At 44.1% G+C, this 19505-nt stretch overlaps 1 long non-coding RNA gene across 2 annotated transcripts; it reads right to left on the reverse strand.

Annotated features, from left to right (window-relative positions):
* Nucleotides 1–4185: 4185 nt before the first annotated feature.
* Nucleotides 4186–16305, reverse strand: LOC111852094 (uncharacterized). Of its 2 annotated transcripts, XR_011991825.1 has the most exons (4): nt 16171–16305; nt 15097–15159; nt 4405–7121; nt 4186–4273 (listed from the first exon to the last, which is right to left on the reverse strand). It is a non-coding gene; the product is annotated as an uncharacterized lncRNA (long non-coding RNA). The 2 variants fall into 2 exon arrangements; XR_002840159.2 differs by lacking the exons at nt 15097–15159; nt 16171–16305 and having other exon boundaries at nt 4405–4571; nt 4941–8141.
* Nucleotides 16306–19505: the final 3200 nt, after the last annotated feature.

Consider the following 19505-nt stretch of genomic DNA (forward strand, 5'->3'; position numbering starts at 1 on the left):
ACCAAGGGCGATGAGACTCACTACAGGAAAGAGGTTGACCTTCTGACCATGTGGTGCAAGAACAACAACCTCCTGCTGAATGTCAGTAACACTAAGGAGATAGTTGTCAACTTCCAGAGAAATCACACCCAACATCTGCCACTTACCATCGATGGTGCTGCTGTGGAGAGAGTGAGGAGCACCAAATTCCTGGGGGTGTACATCAGTGAAGACCTCTCCTGGACCACCAACACTGCAACACTGGCAAAGAAAGCCCAGCAGCGCCTCTACTTCCTGTGCAAACTCAAGCAGGCAAGAGCTCCACCACCCATCATGACCATCTTTTACAAAGGAACCATTGAAAGCATCCTTTCCAGCTGCATCACTGAGTGGGGTGGGAGCTGCACTGAATACAGCAGGAAAGCCCTACAGCGCATTGTGAGCACAGCTGAGAGGATCATTGGTGCACAACTTCTCTCCCTTAAAGATATATACACCACCCACAAAGCCATCACAATTGTGAGCGATGCAAGCCACCCCGCACACAATCTGTTCAGCCTCCTGCCCTCTGGAAGGAGGTATAGGAGCCTCCGCTCCTGCACTACCAGACTCAGCAACAGCGTCATCCACCAGGCTGTGAGACTACTAAACTTTCTCCCCCCCCCCACACACTCAGCACCAGTCAACAGAGCCACCAGACTGGCAAGTGACCAGGAATCTGCCCCCCCCCCTCCCAAAAGAAAACACTCTGGACTCTGACCCACAGGAACAACTACCTCTGCACTATGCAAATTGCACACATCTGTTACCATTATTATTATTATCTGCTGGCAGAGCTGCCATCTGCTGATGTCCCATTTTTCCTGTCAGTCTTCTGCAAATGACGCATCTGTGAAGCAAAATGCTGATGCAGCGTTTAGCTCCAACCAACCAGAAACCTGCCGTTCGAATTGCACCTTCAGTAAGATGTCTTCCTTGGTGTTTCACTGATTCGTGATAGTGAGACACAAGCAGGGTAGCTAGATGATGGTGGCCAGGGATGATGATGGGATGAACCTCATTCATACTCAGGTCCGACCACTCAATTGGACCTCCTACTCTAAGGAGCTGATTTCGATCAAAGAAAGGGTGTAGTTTCCAAAGGCTGCTGTTTGGTGGAATATTTTGATCCTGAGTTGATACACTTAAGGTCCTCTGAATAGCACTCATTCTGGACACTCTTCACGATACATATTTTGGCTTTCGACAGCTCTTTCTCTGTAGGTCGACAGACATGCCACCCTTGACATTCATCCCTGGTAGAGCAGGCAAAGGAACAACCCACATGGATGAGGTGAGCTACAGCTGTGAGGAGAGTGCTGAACTTGGAGAAGCATTCAAATCGTTGTAGATGTATAACGGCTTACGTGAGTGAAACTCGCTACCACCTGAGGGCGCAATTCAGGGTCTGCGTCAGGGTCAAAAAGGTCATAAGCTTCTTGAAGCTCAGGCAAATGCAAAGACACATCATGAATAAAGGCTGGATCTTTGAGCCAAGTTGTGCTGCTAAGCAAGTCTGAGGTCACAGATCTTGATCCGATGTCCGTTCGATTGAGGTGTGTTGGGACATACTTCCACAGGCCAGAACAAGGTGATTGATGAATTCTTTGAATCCTGTTGTGTACAAAGACGTAGAATCTCCTTGACTGGTTCTGGATGTAACCCAGTACGACCTTGCTATCTGTGTAGTAAGTAATGCTATTGAGCGTTGTATCCATCTCTGCAACTACCATCTCAGCAATCTTGATGGCAAGTACAGCCACACAGAGCTCTAGTCATGGGATAGTTAAGTCAGACCGAGGTGCCAATTTCGCCTTCCCGAAGACGAAGCCGGTCTCAGTCTGATGTTGGTGGCTTGTCACTTTTATGTAAGCTATAGCTGCTATAGCCTTGATTGACGCATCTGCGAAGACATAGAGCTCTCTTCTTAGAGCACCTGCTGTGGAGAATGATGTGTAAGGGCGTGGTATCTGGAATCCCTCCAAGTCTCGGAGCGACCTTTTCCACCTTGTCCATTCAGTCTCCATGTCTTTGAGGAGAGGTGTGTCCCAATCCGCTGCTTGCTTAGTTAATTCTCTGAGTATCAGCCTTCCATGAATCGTAATAGGTGCGAGGAATCCCAAAGGATCGTAGAGGCTGTTCACAATCGAAAGTACTCCTCTGCGAGTGAATGGCCTCTGGTCGTCTTCAATTTGAAACGTGAATGTATCTGTGCACATGTTCCATAACAAACCAAGACTACATTGTATTGGCAAATCGTCAACGAAGAGATCCATGCTGCTGACGTCCTTGGCTCGATCTTCAAATGGAAATGCTTTGGCATGCAAGCATTTTCTGTGCTCGACCTAAGATGCTGATGGCCTCTTCCTGCGTGCTGAAGGATTTCAGAGCGTCATCAATGTAAAACTCGCGATCGATGAATCTTCTTGCATCACTACCACAATCAGCTTCTGCTTCCTTAGCTGCCCATCGCAGACCATACACTGCAACAGCAGGCAAGGGACTATTTCCAAAAAGGTGAACCCGCATTCTGTAGTCGACAATGTCAGAGGTAGGGTCTTTGTTCCTGTACCACAGGAAATGGAGAAAATCACGGTTGTCTTTTTTGACGAGGAAGTAGTGGAACATGTGCTCAATGTCGCCGGTGATCGCAACCTGTTCCTTCCTAAACCTCATAAGGACGCCAAGCAGGCTGTTGTTAAGGTCGGGACCAGTGAGCAAGATATCATTTAACGACACTCCTTCAAATGATGCACTGCTGTCAAACACTACACGAATTCTATCTGGTTTTCTTGGATGATAGACATAGAAGAGTGGTAGGTACCAACACTCTTGCCCAGGTTGTAGTGGCGGTGCGACTTCGGCATGTGCCTTCTTGAACATCTCAATAAAGTCTAGGAAATCGACTTTCATCTTTGGTCGTTTTTCTAATGTGCGCTGGAGCGAAACGAGGTGGTCAAAAACCTGTTTCCTGTTGTTGGGCAGCCGCCGTCTCGACGATCGAAAGGGTAGAGGTGCAACCCAACTTTTGGAACCATCCTGATAGCACTCAGCTTCCATTATCTTCAGAAACTCTAGATCCTCCATGGATGGGGCAAGTCTGTGGTCGTCGGGAGAACAAGCGAAAATGGTCTGCCCTAAACAGTCTCCGCTGAGCATCGTGGAAGGACAGATGGAGGTCGGCGCTGTATGATGCCAAGGTCTAGCTGCTCGACCAAAAACTTCTTTCACTCTAATCTGATTGTTGCATGGTTGAAAATGACTTGTACTAAGGTGGAATCTTGTCAGCGATACTCTTTAGGTGGACGTGATGGAAGGCTGCTTCAGGCATAGGAATCTCAGTGCGAACATTAGGGATTTGGTTGCACTCCAGGAGTGTAAGCAGATGAATGCTTATTTTGTTGTCCACCGACTCTACAGTGTAACCGCTAGCTCTCCTCCCCACTGTCTCTGTATGCCCTGCACAGGTCTTAAGCGTATATGAGTACGAATTTCCTGAGATCTTAAAAATTTCAAAGAACTCTGACCGTGCCAAGGAGCGATTGCTCTGTTCGTCTAGTATGGCGTACATTCTTTTAGACTCCTTCTTGCAGCCGTTGGGGAACACACTGACGAGGCAAATCTTAGCACATGTTCTAGCGCTCAATCCTTCACCACATACCTGAGTGCATGACGACTTAACTTCCTGGATGTTTACCTTGGCTTCTTCTCCACCTTCTTCTGAAGTGGAAGGGAACGACTTAGATGTCCAAGTAGGTGGGTAAGGGTGAAGTGCTGTCACGTGGGTGGTGCTCCCACACTCTGAACATTTTATCTCAGCTGCGCAAATCTTCGCGAGATGGTCGGTGGAGGAACAACAACGAAAGCAGATGTAATGCTCTTTCAAGAGCTGCACTGTAAAAAGAATACTGTAAAATCTACAGTAACTGGCTGGCAGCAATTAGCTAATAAGTTGCTGTAATACATTTCACAGTATTGTTACTGCAAATTTAATCACAGTACCTGGAAAATACCATAAAAATACCATAAATTCCATAAATACAGCATTAATTGTATTACTGTAAACTGATAACCAAACTACATAATTTAAAATAAAGACACTGTTTCTATCAGAAAAAGAGTTTATTAAATAAAGTCATCAATATGTCAATGTATTAGATACAAAGCGTTCTGCAAACATTTCAACAGCTATTAATAAACAGTATTTAACAGTATGTAAATTGCTTGGCCACTTCCTGGGCTGGAGTCTTCTTTGCTGAAGAGGAAGGATAAAAAGGAATTGTTTCCTGATGTAGACAAATATAGGCAAGACTGATGACAACTTTTGCTGGCTCCTTACTTCCAACCAGAAATCCATTTATATGATTCTACTATTGATAAACTCACCTGGCATCAATTGTTCTGCCAGTCATACTGAATGAAGTCCCTGATAAATGATGCCACAAGTGGATTCAAGAACTCATTCTTCCGCTGGACCATCTTGCCAGTCCTTCTGCTCACCAGGACCTTGGAAGCACACTTACTCTGCTCTGGATTTATCCTGACAAAAAAATCTGTAAATAAAAGACATAATTACTTTTCATTAAGCTAAGGTGAAACCATTGTTTTGCGTGATAGTTTTCTAATACATATAATGGTGTCTATATACTTTGTACAAAATTAAGAGACCATTGCAAAATTATCAGTTTCTCTGATTTTACTATACATCCCATGCTAGTAGTGCATTTAACCAATATACATTGGCAGTGCTAATGCAGATACTTAATACATTTAATCATCAGCCCCCAAAAACAAAAATATCAATGCTGTGCAATGATATTGCATCCCAGCGACAAGAAATAGTAATTTTGAGTAGTATTTAACTAGTTGAGTACATGGTTACATGAGCACCCTAGTAAACAGTACAAAAAATAAGTGCTTACCTCTGGATAAATTCCAAAGTTGTGCCTGCCTCTTCTGGATATTCAATGTTGAAAACAGAATGACCCAAACAGGACAGCCAGGGCAGAAGTGAAATCTGAATGGTCACTCATTCGGAGAACAACTCTGCCCTCAATGGAAAGTGTTGGGTTGAGATTGTTTTATATTATCACTCATGTGTATTCTTATGAATGTATAACTTGTTTTATATGGCATCTGTGTAAGTGCTTAACAGTAATTTTCTATCACGTGCAGCAGACGAGCCCACCTCTGCTGTATGTTCTGTTGTTCCTATTTCCACTCCCACTTCCACATCCCATTCTATCCCACTCGAAATGTTGTTCACACCCACAATGTAACCTGATCACCTTAAAGTATAAATAAACCCTCTCGTGGTGCCACACCCTTGTAGCTACACTGCGGTGTGCACCCTTGCAAGTAAAACAGCGCGTGTCTCATACTCTGTGGGCCAGCAGCCGGGGGGGGCTGATCACTCTCTCCGACATAAAACTTGGTCCTTCGAGCCGGATCCATAAACCAGTGATCCGTGAGGATCGGGAATCCTGAGGACATCACCAGGGCGCCGAGAGGAGCGACACCGAAGTCTGTCAACAGCCGCTCGTCTAAGACGGGTCGAGAAAGTCCTGGAACGTGAGAATTCGTGACCAGGCCGGTGGTTAGAACTGCGCTCGACGCCTGGTGATGCCTGACGGACCCCGATCGTCGTGACTGACCCCAGAGGTGAGACGTTTGGTTATATTTCGCCGAAAGGAAATAGTTTGGTTATATTTCGCCGAAAGGATATAGTCTAAATTTGGTTATATTTAGCCGAAAGGAAATAATCTAAATTTGGTTATATTTCGCTGAAAGGAAATAATCTAAATTTGGTTATATTTCGCCGAAAGGAAATACTTGAATTAGAATTTAATTGACCTGTTAATTGACAAAGGCTAGAGTTGGCCGTAATCAACCGGGTATGAATGTTTGTGTGAATGTGGAGGACTAAGTGATTTATAGAATCCTAGGCTGATTCTACTAGTCCTTTGTTTCTTTGCCTGAGAAGAAAGACGTACTGGCGATTGGGAGATCAAGGACGGGTTTCATCCCTGAAAACTGACACCACTGCACAGATAGTGTGCAGTAGAAGGCCGTGTTAGTGTCCTCTCCCTAATCTCGTGCCAGAGAATTTCTGCTCAGGACCCTTGTAGTAATAACAATCGACAAGTAAAAGGATGGGGAAGGGGCAAAGTAAACAGCCATCCTTAGAGGGAGATGAAAAGTTTATGGAAGGATATGTGGAAGGAGCAGGGACTATAAGTAACAAAAGGTGGAAAAGAAAACATGGGTTTGGAGGAAGCCTTCATACGCCAGACATTCTTAAGCTACAGAGTGATTTAAAACTAGAAATGTTGCGCACTAAGAATAGTGGAAAGTTGGACAGACGGAAGAAGGAGTATAGAATGTCAGAAAAATGGTTGGAACAAAGTAGGTTAAGAGACGCAACTAGACAGGAAAAGAAAGGTAAAAGGAAAGAAAAGCTTGCGGCCGCAGTACTAGTTACTCCTGATGAGGAAAGTGTAGCAAAGGCCCCACATAGACAAGAAACATTTGCCGCTCCCCCACTGTCGCAGCAGACACCGGGAGTAGCACTAAAAGATAAGCAGATAGCAGCGCCTAAAACACTGATAATACATTCTGCTTCAGTAGCGTCATTGGCACCAGAATCTCCTTTCCATCCAATGGTGACCCGGAGCAAGGATTCTTCACTGTAGGCCTATCCAGTGAAAGACTTAGAGTCATATAAAACCAAATTTCACCCCAGTAGTGAAGACGGGGCATCAACCCCAGAGTTTCAATGCCCCATGGTGGAAGTTGCAAATCCTGATAGGGGGCAGGACGGAACAGGTCCCGAAACAATGTTAGTGTACAGACCCTGGACAGCAGAGGATAGGACAGCTGCTTTAAAAGGGATACCCCCTGTAGAAGAAGGTGTAGGAGAATTTTGGGAAGCGGTGTTAGAACTTCAAAGCAGCTTCCGCTTAAATGGGAGAGAAATGTTCCAGTGCCTGAGGCAACTGTTTACTCACAAATGGGTCAGAGTTGCAGGAGATTTCACAGGGCATGCGTACGACGGAACACCCCTCCCGCATGATTCAACTGCCCTGAGACACAGCCTAAGGCAGCTAGAAGAAAGAGTCAGAGAAAGATTTACAAGGAGAGCAGATTATGGTAAAATCTCACAATGCAGACAGAAAGAAGGGGAAGAACCAGAACACTTCCTGGACAGATTGAGACCAGTTTTCAGAAGTAATTCAGGCATTTCCCCAGATAATGATGAGGCCGGAGTATACCAACAACAATTAAAAATGGCATTTCTTGCCGGTCTAAGGCCTGAACTTAAACGGTATATAGATAAATATTGGGTCCATCAGAATACAGGCTCAGTGCAGCAAGCTATAGAGTACGCCCAGCATGCACAAAAGGCACAGAAACAAAAAGGAGAAGCGACCTTCGCAGCCTCTGGCGATACAATCGCAGTAGTTTATTCAAACCCCCAGGGCAGGGGCGGTTAAAGAGGTAGAGGTCGAGGAAGAGGTGGTAGGTCAGGAAACTCGCCTCAGTATGATAACAACTGCTGGAGGTGTGGGAGACCAGGACATATAGCCAGGCATTGTAAAACGAAGCGCATAGATAATCCAAATTCCACAGAGAATGATCAGTGACACCAAGCTGAGAAGTTGCAGGCACCACTTTCTCCACCCCGCTAGGGTCCCTACTAGATAGGGAGGAGGAGGAGGTTGACCTTCAAGCAGTGTGTCAGCTGATAGCGCTTAAACAGCCTGCAGAACTGCCTAGGCGGCGGTTTATTATAAATGGAAAGATATATGATTGTTTATGTGACACGGGAGCCTGTAGAACAGTATTAACTACAACTCCGCCAAAAGCAACATTCTCTACTTCAACAGTATATGTGAGAACGGCCGGAGGGCAATCTGAGACCCATAAATTAACTAATCCCATAACAATAAAAGATGAAGAGACAGGGACAGGGTGTGAGGTTCAAGTTCTGGTGAGCCCGTCATGCCCAGTAAACTTACTAGGAAGAGACCTTATGGTCCAGATGGGCATAAGCATTGTTGCCACGACCAAAGGCATGAAAGCAATAATAGACAGGTAAGCTCTAGTGGTCCATGGATCGTCAGTTCCGCAGTATTATTGGTCTCTAGACCTAGGCCAAACACTACAAGCTCGGGAATTACTAAGGAAAACTAGAGTAAAGCAGGAAGCAGATAAGGTTCAATTTATGCCCGACGATGGCCTTCATGTGACCATGTGGTACAAACCCACACCTGGCCCCGACTACCGATATGATCGGCAGTTTCACGCTATGGGACCACCCCAGGTCACATTGCAGTATCTGTATGTTAATCCCACAACTGGCTACGCTGCAGCCTCAGTGTTATTGGGTCCCAAACAACAAAATTTATTCAGGGAAAAGGTGCCTCATGTGTCACTATCAAAGCCACTCCAGGGTAGATGGCAAGATCTTGGGTATTTTGTGGAAGATGCCTCTTATAGATCTACATATTACCAGCCTGACCCAAATTCAGATTGGAAACATGATAAAAGCACAGGGGTTTGGAGGTTCCCCCTCGGATGGAGAATTAAAGTCACATCTGTAACACATTTAGACGAACCTGAATGACAAGATTTATTATCAGCCGAGGCAACGGAGGACCCAGGATTGAGCCACATTCCTGAGGGATTGTGGTCCAACTCCCCTACGGATGTAGGATTGATTAAAGGGTTCCCTCCTTACAAAGTGACCCTGAGGTCAGATCACCGCCCAGTGGTACGACAGTACCCATTAAAGCCTGAGGCTGAACACGGCATAGCCCCAGTAGTGCAAGATATGCTGGCATCGGGGATACTGAGGGGGGCGCCAGAGTCCACGTGTAATACCCCTATTTTCCCAGTGCAAAAAAGCGAATACGGGTAAATGGAGAATGGTACAGGATCTGAGACTAATCAATGACATCGTGCAACATGCAGCACCAGATGTCCCAAATCCCCATCTCCTACTCAATTCATTGACACCAGACAAAAAATTTATACAAAACAGCGGCATTGGTGAGCCACGGGAATACCCATGTCTCAACAGGAGGGATGGTACATACACTCACCTAAAGGATTATTAGGAACACCTGTTCAATTTCTCATTAATGCAATTATCTAATCAACCAATCACAGGGCAGTTGCGTCAATGCATTTAGGGGTGTGGTCCTGGTCAAGACAATCTCCTGAACTCCAAACTGAATGTCAGAATGGGAAAGAAAGGTGATTTAAGCAATTTTGAGCGTGGCATGGTTGTTGGTGCCAGACGGGCCGGTCTGAGTATTTCACAATCTGCTCAGTTACTGGGATTTTCACGCACAACCATTTCTAGGGTTTACAAAGAATGGCGTGCAAAGGGAAAAACATCCAGTATGCGGCAGTCCTGTGGGCGAAAATGCCTTGTTGATGCTAGAGGTCAGAGGAGAATGGGCCGACTGATTTAAGCTGATAGAAGAGCAACTTTGACTGAAATAACCACTCGTTACAACCGAGGTATGCAGCAAAGCATTTGTGAAGCCACAACACGCACAACCTTGAGGCGGATGGGCTACAACAGCAGAAGACCCCACCGGGTACTACGCATCTCCACTACAAATAGGAAAAAGAGGCTACAATTTGCACGAGCTCACCAAAATTGGACAATTGAAGACTGGAAAAATGTTGCCTGGTCTGATGAGTCTCGATTTCTGTTGAGACATTCAAATGGTAGAGTCAGAATTTTGCGTAAACAGAATGAGAACATGGATCCATCATGCCTTGTTACCACTGTGCAGGCTGGTGGTGGTGGTGTAATGGTGTGGGGGATGTTTTCTTGGCACACTTTAGGCCCCTTAGTGCCAATTGGGCATCGTTTAAATGCCACGGCCTACCTGAGCATTGTTTCTGACCATGTCCATCCCTTTATGACCACCATGTACCCATCCTCTGATGGCTACTTCCAGCAGGATAATGCACCATGTCACAAAGCTCGAATCATTTCAAATTGGTTTCTTGAACATGACAATGAGTTCACTGTACTAAAATGGCCCCCACAGTCACCAGATCTCAACCCAATAGAGCATCTTTGGGATGTGGTGGAACGGGAGCTTCGTGCCCTGGATGTGCATCCCACAAATCTCCATCAACTGCAAGATGCTATCCTATCAATATGGGCCAACATTTCTAAAGAATGCTTTCAGCACCTTGTTGAATCAATGCCACGTAGAATTAAGGCAGTTCTGAAGGCGAAAGGGGGTCAAACACCGTATTAGTATGGTGTTCCTAATAATCCTTTAGGTGAGTGTATAATACATCAACAATTCTATACTATAAATTTTTCTGATTATGCAAAGAACTTTTGTAGATCATGCCTTATCTGTTGTAAGCATAATTCAGAGGGCAACCTGAGACCTAAGAGAGGACAGTTTCCGGTAGCAGAGCACCCGTTTCAAATTAGCTGAGCTGTCATGGTCACAGGGAAAAAAGTACTGTTTGGTAATAATTGATACGTTCTCGAAGTGGGTTGAAATATATCCAGTTAAACACTGTGATGCGATGACGGTGGCAAAATGTCTGGTAGGCAGTTATTTCCCCACATATGGCATTCCTCAAACCATCAGATCGGATAACGGTACCCATTTTGTAAATCGAACAATGGACCTGTGCTCACAAGCGCTAGGGTTTAAACTAAAGAATCATTGCGCATACCATCCTCAGAGTGCAGGACTAGTGGAAAGAACCAACGGTACCATAAAAACTAGGCTAAGAAAAACAGTGGAAGAGACAGGGAGACCATGGCCGGAATGCTTATCTCTGGTAAAACTGTGGATGAGAATTACGCCAACCCCAACAGATCTTACGCCGTTTGAAATAGTGCATGGTAGGCCTTTTCCTCTAGCTACAGAAATTAGTGATATAACAAAGGCGCATAGGGAAACAGCACTCGCAGACTGGATGAGCAAACTGCTGCGCACTCAAGAAGTAGAAAGGCCCAGTAGTCTGCCAGTAAATTCTGCTTCTGTATTACAGGACAACCTCAAACCTGGAGATTGGGTTCTCGTCAAGGTCCTCCTTCGGAAGGACTGGAGCTCTCCCAGGTGGGACGGCCCATATCAAGTGCTCCTCACGACCTCGACAGCCGTGAAGATAGCAGAGCGACCATCGTGGATTCACAGGAGTCACTGCAAGCTCATTAAACCCTTACAGGAGCCAGTACAACCGACGGAGTAGCAGTGGAAGTCCGCTACAAAGGCGCGGTAACCAATAGGGTGCCGACGTCTCAACCCGGTGAAGAAACCAACTGATCTGCATTCACTTTTAGAATGGCTGACTGTAAGCGGTTTCTTATACAATGGCTTCTGATCCTCCTGACTGTAGTCGGCGGGTTGCTTTTGTGGACGAGGTCCTCATCGGATAACACTCGCCGCGTCCCCAGGTGGACGCACGATGGCTCCCACCTGAGACCTCTTACAACTGACCACTCACATCCCTATATGCAAAATTACTGGTATCGCTACGTACACGACACAGTTATGAAGTCCAAGGTTTCTAACTGTTACATATGCTCACATATGCCCACACATGCGGAAGGTCCCGCAATATTTGCGCGCCCATCTTCATTTCAGATCATACCTTTATTGTATCAACCAGTTCTGTTTTAGGTTCCACTCGCAGACGACGTTCTACCACACCAGCAGTACAGCCACATGACAGCGTCTGGGGAACTGATGTGCCCCCAGAGTTCAAACATTGGTCCACAGACCAGAAGGTTTTATTAGCACTGTTCCCCTGGGTCGGAGTAGCAAAGAACACTTTACGACTGGAAACCATAGAGTATCGCTTAGGGCTCTTTATTAATAATTCTATTGTAATTAATGAACAACAAAATGCACAATTGTGGCTTCCATTATGCTTCCCCTGAAAAATCAGAATGATGAAGTGCAATTACGTCAAGGTGAAAGAGCTCAGAGGCAGTGGGTAGTAGTCAGCAAGTCTAGCCACACTAACACAAACATAATGAGTCTGTGTATCATGCTGTAGGACATGAACTTAAACGGTAAACAGATCCAAGGCTGGCACTGACAAAGATTTTTCACAAACAAAATAAACCTTCTTCTGACTGACCAGAAGCAGAACAATCCTACCAACTTCAAATCCTCTGTCATTAAAACTGAGAAGCACAGCCATTCCTTTCCGATATGTAGTACCCTTGTATGTGACAGACACTGTTTCTACTGTGCTTTGTTTCTTAACACCTGTTAGTCTCACAGCTTCTTGAATGGCGGTATTGTACATTTCATCATTAAATTGATTGGCTTGGCCTACTTGAAGAATGGCTGGGAACAAGCTCCCTGAGTTTAAATAGGCCTGAAGAAACTGGTGCCTTTCTGCCAAAGTACTGCAGAGGTTTTTGAAATTGTGGAGCTTCCGTGCGGATTGTTTAAAATACGAGTGCTTACTTTCAAAGCGGAGAGTCCAGAGTCGAATGAGTGGGCCAAATTTGATTATGAGGTCTGGGTAGTGGAGGAGGAAGTGGTGTTTTGGCTTCAGTGATTGGTCTGTAAAAAATGTTGCTCGAGACTCCAAATATTCCTCAACAAGTAACTTGAGGTAGGCTATCTGGTTGATATGGATCTTTGGAGCACAGACAAATTCTACTATTTCCCTCAGCTTGAGGCAAAACTGCCAAACTTGGTCTTCAAGTGGATTCTTGATACGTGTACCTACAAGGATAGGGAGAAGACGTAGGAAGCACCAGTTCTGTGCTGCATTTCCTCCCAACTTCTCTGCATCAGCTTTGACCATACACGGGCGGTTATTAGCATCACTAGCTTTGAGTTTTAGTTGAATGATTCTCCTATTCAGCTGCACAAATGTGAAGTGCTTCCCATTGGACACAAGATGTTTTAGATAGAGTTGAAGATCTGCAGCCACTATCCCCTCAAAAAGATCATGACCAAGACATGGTGGAAGTCCTGGTTAACAGACATGGAAATTCTCCAAAGAATTGAAAACAGAGTCAAATTTTACTTCATCAATGTTATTTTCAGATCCCATAGACAACTTCTCCACACTGCTTCTGTAGTGTTCTTTTGTCCTTGTAGCACCTAGCTTTGTAGGTTCCTTTGCAAATCTGTCTCTGGTTATAAGGCAGTATCTACAGAAGTTTATGCTTTTACTAAAATTCTCAGTGAATCCTCCAAGTGAATGCGAGCCAAGGTTGTCACCTACGATTGCAATTACTACCCCATTAACAGTCTCACCTGTCTCCAAGGTTATACCAGATCGCTCAATATCCTTTAAGTCTTTTACAATGATGCAAAGCATAACTAACTGCATGGGGTCAGTGGATGACCTGTTATGAGGCAGTATCTCACCCAGTGTCATGTACACAGCTAGGAGCCTGTGTTTCTTTTTGCCAGATCCAAGAGGATTGACTACTTCAAAGGCATCCTGATACAAGATTATTGAGACAGAGGAAGGCAACATTTGTAAAAGGGTGTTTTCTTTGAAATTCTTACCATCCCTCACATCCTCAAGTACATTTTGATCTTGTGTTATGTACATTTTTGACACATTATATTGCTCTTTCACTGATGGCAGGTTTAACAGGGCTTTTAGAGTCTCTTTAACTGGGACATACTGGCAAAACTGCTCTTTGACAGAAGCATCAAGACCAAGACAAACCTGTACAGGCTCAATATAACTGAACTGTCTCTTAAAATATGTTTTCCTGGTTGCATCAGATCTAAACAAGCCATCATTATACATCTTCAATAAGTTATGTTTTGAAGGTCCGTTTATGATATCAGAAACAGTTCTTCACGAAGTCTAATAAACAAGTGTGACATTGCATTTGTGTATACTTCTTGAAACTCTTCTATCAGTATGGATATTGTGGAAGCAGGTAAAAGCATCTTTGCTTGCATTTTCAAGTAAAAGAGGGCCAAATTGGTAAGAAAAAGATCTCCATCTTTCTCAACGTTGCCTAAATAATCACCAACCTCAGGAAATTCTACCTCTGTTATATCATCATTTCCAATATCAACAGTACCATTATGCTGTCACGTTCGGGGGCAAGCGAGCCGGAAAACAGGAGAGCGAGTCAAACTGACGGGTAATCAGGGGTTTTAATCGTCAAAAGACAGACAGGTAGGGACATCCACGGACACTACAATGACGGATCTGGGGAAACTAACTGAGACACGGACTAAATGCACACGACAGTTTGAACATAACAGGCAACAGGTGATCACAATCGGGGATTCACACGAGGTAATGAGGGGGGCGTGGCACACACGAGGACCGTACGGAGCTGGGCGTGACACATGCACACCTGCATTATCACTGTCCATGCCTCCACCTCTACAAGCCCTCAAGGGCTTTGCATGTTTCCTGCTAATGTGAGAGGTGAACGAAGATTTGACACTGAAGAGCTTCCGACAAGCACTGAAAGGGCAAACAATTTTTTTCCCATCCCTTATATGCCATTTTAAATGCTCACAAAGACTTGAAAAATTGGAAGATTTGAATGTGCATTCATCAACCTCACAATTCAAATCCACATCCTTATGGGATCTAGCTGGTTTGGAGGTTGTGTGACTTCGGTACATATGTGTCTGTAATGCACAAAATGTCTTAAAATTACAAGGACACTTGGAAATCCCACATGGAAACCTGAAGTTTGCAAGGTTTCTATGCAGTTTAACATGCTTGATATATTTAGGGACTGAGTCTGCAGAGAAACAACATTGTTTGCACTTGAAAAACATTTTATGCATAGCCTGCTAGTTTATTCCCGTACAAAGTGATTTTTGTGTTTTTCTTTGCTGTACCTACTCAGTCTAAAAGAATCTGTGAGACGTTAAAGTTGGAAAAGCAAAAATCTTAAAGCAGTGTGATGTATTACGCTTCCACGAGTCAGATACGGAGAAACGAGACCATTGTATTACGCTTGCACAAGTCAGAAACGAGACCACTGTATTTTAAAATTAGGCTACGAACAGTCTTCCTTGCCATAAAAGGCATAACACATGCACCAACAAAAATGTTGTGCTGTCTTACCTGTTGTAGCATTCAGTTTCGCCTTGGTCCATTTCAGTGCGTGGATCCTAGAACAGATGGTACCTAGGAAGAGGCAAACGAACGGCGCTAGCTTGTTAGGGCGCCAACACTCAGACACGCGGGCAAGGACCCGCGATTTTGGTTTAAATGTTATCTGCCGATGTTACCCCCTGTACCAAATGTATTAAATGAATGTCGCCAGATAAATTCTAGAAAAAAATAACATGCTAGTTATTTACTTCGGTAATTTTACACACAGCAGCTTACAAGCAAGCTCTGAACTTCTCTCTCCCGGTGCACTTTTAAAGTTACACACACTTTGAGCGTTGCGCAACAAGACTTCACAAAATTAATGTACACAGCAACTACTAGCCATACACACTACTATTACTCCCAGCAACATTATGGAAGATAGAAAGACGTTGGTTCCTCTTCGTTCTCCAGAAAACAAAATAAACTACAACTGTATTAGACATAATACAAAATACTACCGTTGAAGAGATCCTGCTCAATATTACTGTATTATGATTCACAGGAAAAGTATATTTACCGTAGAATTCACCTGCCAACAAATTTCGACCATGATGCATTGCAGATGTACAGCAATATGCTGTAAACAGACTCTACAGTAAGCATTTACTCATTATACAGTAATACTGCTGTGAAAACTACAGAAATTTGTTACAGTGTGTTTGCGATCATTTATGCTCTTCTCACAAAAGCCCCTGCATTTTCTCAGAGGGTGAGGCTTCCTATGCAGAGGGCAGTGTTTGTTGGGATCAATACGTTCCGAATTTTCTCGACACTCTGCCTTAGTAGTTCCCGAGATCTGCGTTTTATGAACGTATACTGATGGCTTTGTAGGTTTCTCCCACTTACTAGGTCTCTCAACTGGAACTTGCGCGAAGAAGCTAAAACGTGGGCCAGTGTGAGCCCTTGCTTCAGCGCTGATGAAGTCTACTAACACTGAGAAAGGTGGAAAACTAACGAAATGCTCATGTTTGTATCTGGTGCCCAGGTAAAGCCACTTTTCTTGGAGGTTATAAGGAAGTTTCTCAATAATAGGCCTAATACCTCTGGAAGTATCTTCTTTGGCCGCTTGAAGCTCCGACAACAAGTCGGCTAGTTCCCTGAGTCTTCGTGGATCCTTCATTTTAACCTTTGGAAAGGTTTCTAGCTTGTTGAACAAAGCTTGCTCGATGGCCTCGGGTGAGCCGTATATTTCGTCGAGGCGTTCCCATGCCATGCGCAATCCAGTTGCTGGATCCTTAATGTTGACTGTTTTAATTCTTCTTACTTGTTCTGCTGACTCCTTTCCTAGATACTTGGTGAGAAGGTCAAGTTCTCCTGCAGCAGACAGGTCTAGATCAGCAATAGCATTCAGAAACGATGTTTTCCAGGCCCAATAGTTCATTGGCTGGTCATCATATGCAGTGAGCCCTGGTCACCAGGCTGTTACGAGCTAGGTATTTCATGAGATCTCCAGTGGATTTGGTATGATCGTAGCTAGCTCCATGTGTGCATGCAGGAGGAGAGGGATCCGGTTTGATGTACTTTTGCGGAGAACTACCACCGTGATTCAATGGACGAGGCGTTGGAAAAATAGCATCATTAGGTTGAGAATGCGATTGATGCAACGTTGGCGAAGCGTTATCACTACATCTTCTAGCTGGTAAACCTCTGCTGCATAGGCCGGCCTGCTCTGAAACATAAGCGGTGACTCGCTAGTCTTTGAGCGATTGAGGAACCTGGCTGTTGGCCTTGTTGCATATTTCAAACCCCATCTCTTGTAGACCGGTCACGAGAGCGTTTGCCTCTGCTATGGCGTCATCCCTCTCCTTCTCATCATTTAATGCGTCAAGATTACCTTGAACACGTGCTCGCTGTACTTTAAGTTCGATTTCCTTCTGTGTGTGTGCTGCTCTAGCTTGCGCTGCTTCAGCCTTTACCTTTGCGATTGCGACGGCCATACCGATCTTTGAGCTGGACGTTGTGCCAGATAAAAGGCTGCTTCTTGAACGTGCAGTCTCAGACTGAACATCTTCATCGCCTTTTTCGCTATCACTTCGTTGTGCCATCATGATTCGCTGCCGTGTCGACAACGGAAGAAAAATAGTATTTTTGTAGCCGTCAGGACGTTATGGCATTAGCTGATCCTCTAGCTATTTAACTGCTCCGAAAGATAGCGATCCTTGCAACCCTCGTGAGCTGTGTTGCCGTCTTTTCACTGTTTTGGACCGCATTCCATTCAGCTTAAACACTCCCAAGAACTCCAGGACACCGATGATTAGTTTCCATGAAGTTTACTTGGAATATTGTGAAACTGTAATACAATACAAACAAGGTATACATTAATATTAGATCTAAATACAGTGATGGAGAAAACAGCGCGGATAATTTAGGCAGCAGCAATGTATATGACGAAACGCAACGGACTAGTAAACAATCAGCAGTAATAAACATAAACTGACTTAACCGTTCTATGTCCTAACAAAAAATGAATGAATACACCACCGTAGTATTACATGACAAGAAATACTCACAGATGTTGCTTTAGCAAAGGAGGGAAAGAAAAGGTGATCGCTGCAGGAATGGATGACTGTGAGAGCTCGTGAACTGCCGTTACTGACTACCACATAGCGTTATACTTCCGGTTCATTATGTGCGCCGCGTCAAGTTGCTATGGTTACGAAGATAAACAGAACATACTGCGCTATTAAAATAAAACAAAAACACCCCTAATTCCTTTCTCTCTTTTTTATGCGACATGACAATTACCATTACAGCTGCTATTATTGAATGTCTCAGCACATAAACATTTTATAATACTGGAAACACTTATTATTACACTCTAATTTCTAAGAGTATATGCCTTAAGCTACCTGCACTTTATATACTGTTACTCAGTAGTTAGGATGTGTTTTTTGTTGTGCCTTTGCACTTTACTGTTTGTCCTATCCGGTCATGTCTTGTCGTGTCTTGTCTGCACATGGGACAGTGAGGAACGTAATTTCGATTTCTTTGTATGTCTAGTACATGTGAAGAAATTGACAATAAAGCTGACTTTGACTTTGATCTACTTAGATTCCCAGAAGGCCTTTGATGTTGTCCCCTACAAACGGCTCTTGCTTAAGCTCAAAGCTGGAACTTAACAGCTGTGATCGAAAACTGGTTAACTGACAGGAAACAGCGAGTAGTTATTAGAGGCACAATGTCACAGTGGGCCTGCGTTCATAGTGGGGTGCCGCAGGGTTCAATTTTAGGACCACTATTGTTCCTAATTTACATTAATGATATTGACACCAATACATACAGTAAACTGGTTAAATTTGCAGACGACACCAAGGTGGGTGGTGTAGCAGATACTGATCTAGCAGCAGAGAGGCTACAACAGTGTCTGGATTTAATTAGTGACTGGGCTGATACCTGGCAGATGAAATTTAACATAAATGTAAGGTAATCCATCCAGGGAGCAGAAATACAAAGTACAGATATTTTATGGGTTCCACTGAAATAAAGGTAGCTGATTATGAAAAAGATCTCGGTGTGTATGTTGATGCTTCCATGTCCCACTCTTGCCAGTGTGGGGAAGCAATAAAAAAAGGCCAATAGAATGTTGGGTTACATCTCTAGGTGTGTGAAGTTTAAGTCAAGGGAAGTGATGCTACGATTATATAATTCCTTGGTAAGACCCCACCAAGAATATTGTGTGCAGGTTTGGTCACCATAGCTTAAGAAGGACATTGCTGCCTTAGAAAAGGTGCGATGGAGGGTTACAAGAATGATTCCTGGTCTGAGAGGAATGTCTTATGAGGAGAGGTTAGCTGAGCTGAATCTGTTTAGCCTTGAGCAAAGGAGACTAATGGGGGACATGATCCAGGTATTTAAGATTCTAACAGGTCTGGATGCTGTTCGGCCAAATGGCTATTTCAATATTAATTTAAATACTAGAACTTGTGGCCAAAAGTGTAAATTAGTGGGAGAACATTTTAAAATGAATTTGAGGAAGCACTTCTTTACACAGCAGGTAGTTAGAGTATGGAATAGTCTTCCTGCTAGCGTAGCACACGCTAAAACCCTGGGTTCCTTTAAATCAGAGCTAGATAAGATTTTAACAACTCTGAGCTATTAGTTAAGTTCTCCCCAAATGAGCTTGATGGGCCGAATGGCCTCCTCTTGTTTGTAAATTTCTTATGTTCTTATGTAATGCCAGCGGACAAGAGCTACTCCGTCGTTCAAATACGCAAAACTTGAAATATTGTACAGCTCTGAACATAAAAAACTGAAAAGCGCTCCAGAATCAGACACTATAGATGTCTGGTGCAGTTTGCTCTACATGGTTACCTTGTTGTTTCACTTTCATAAAGGTTTTAATGTAGTTTCTGAACAGTGTGCTATTGGTTTGGGGG

Source organism: Paramormyrops kingsleyae, chromosome 5 (genome assembly GCF_048594095.1).
Source record: "Paramormyrops kingsleyae isolate MSU_618 chromosome 5, PKINGS_0.4, whole genome shotgun sequence".
NCBI lineage: Eukaryota > Metazoa > Chordata > Actinopteri > Osteoglossiformes > Mormyridae > Paramormyrops > Paramormyrops kingsleyae.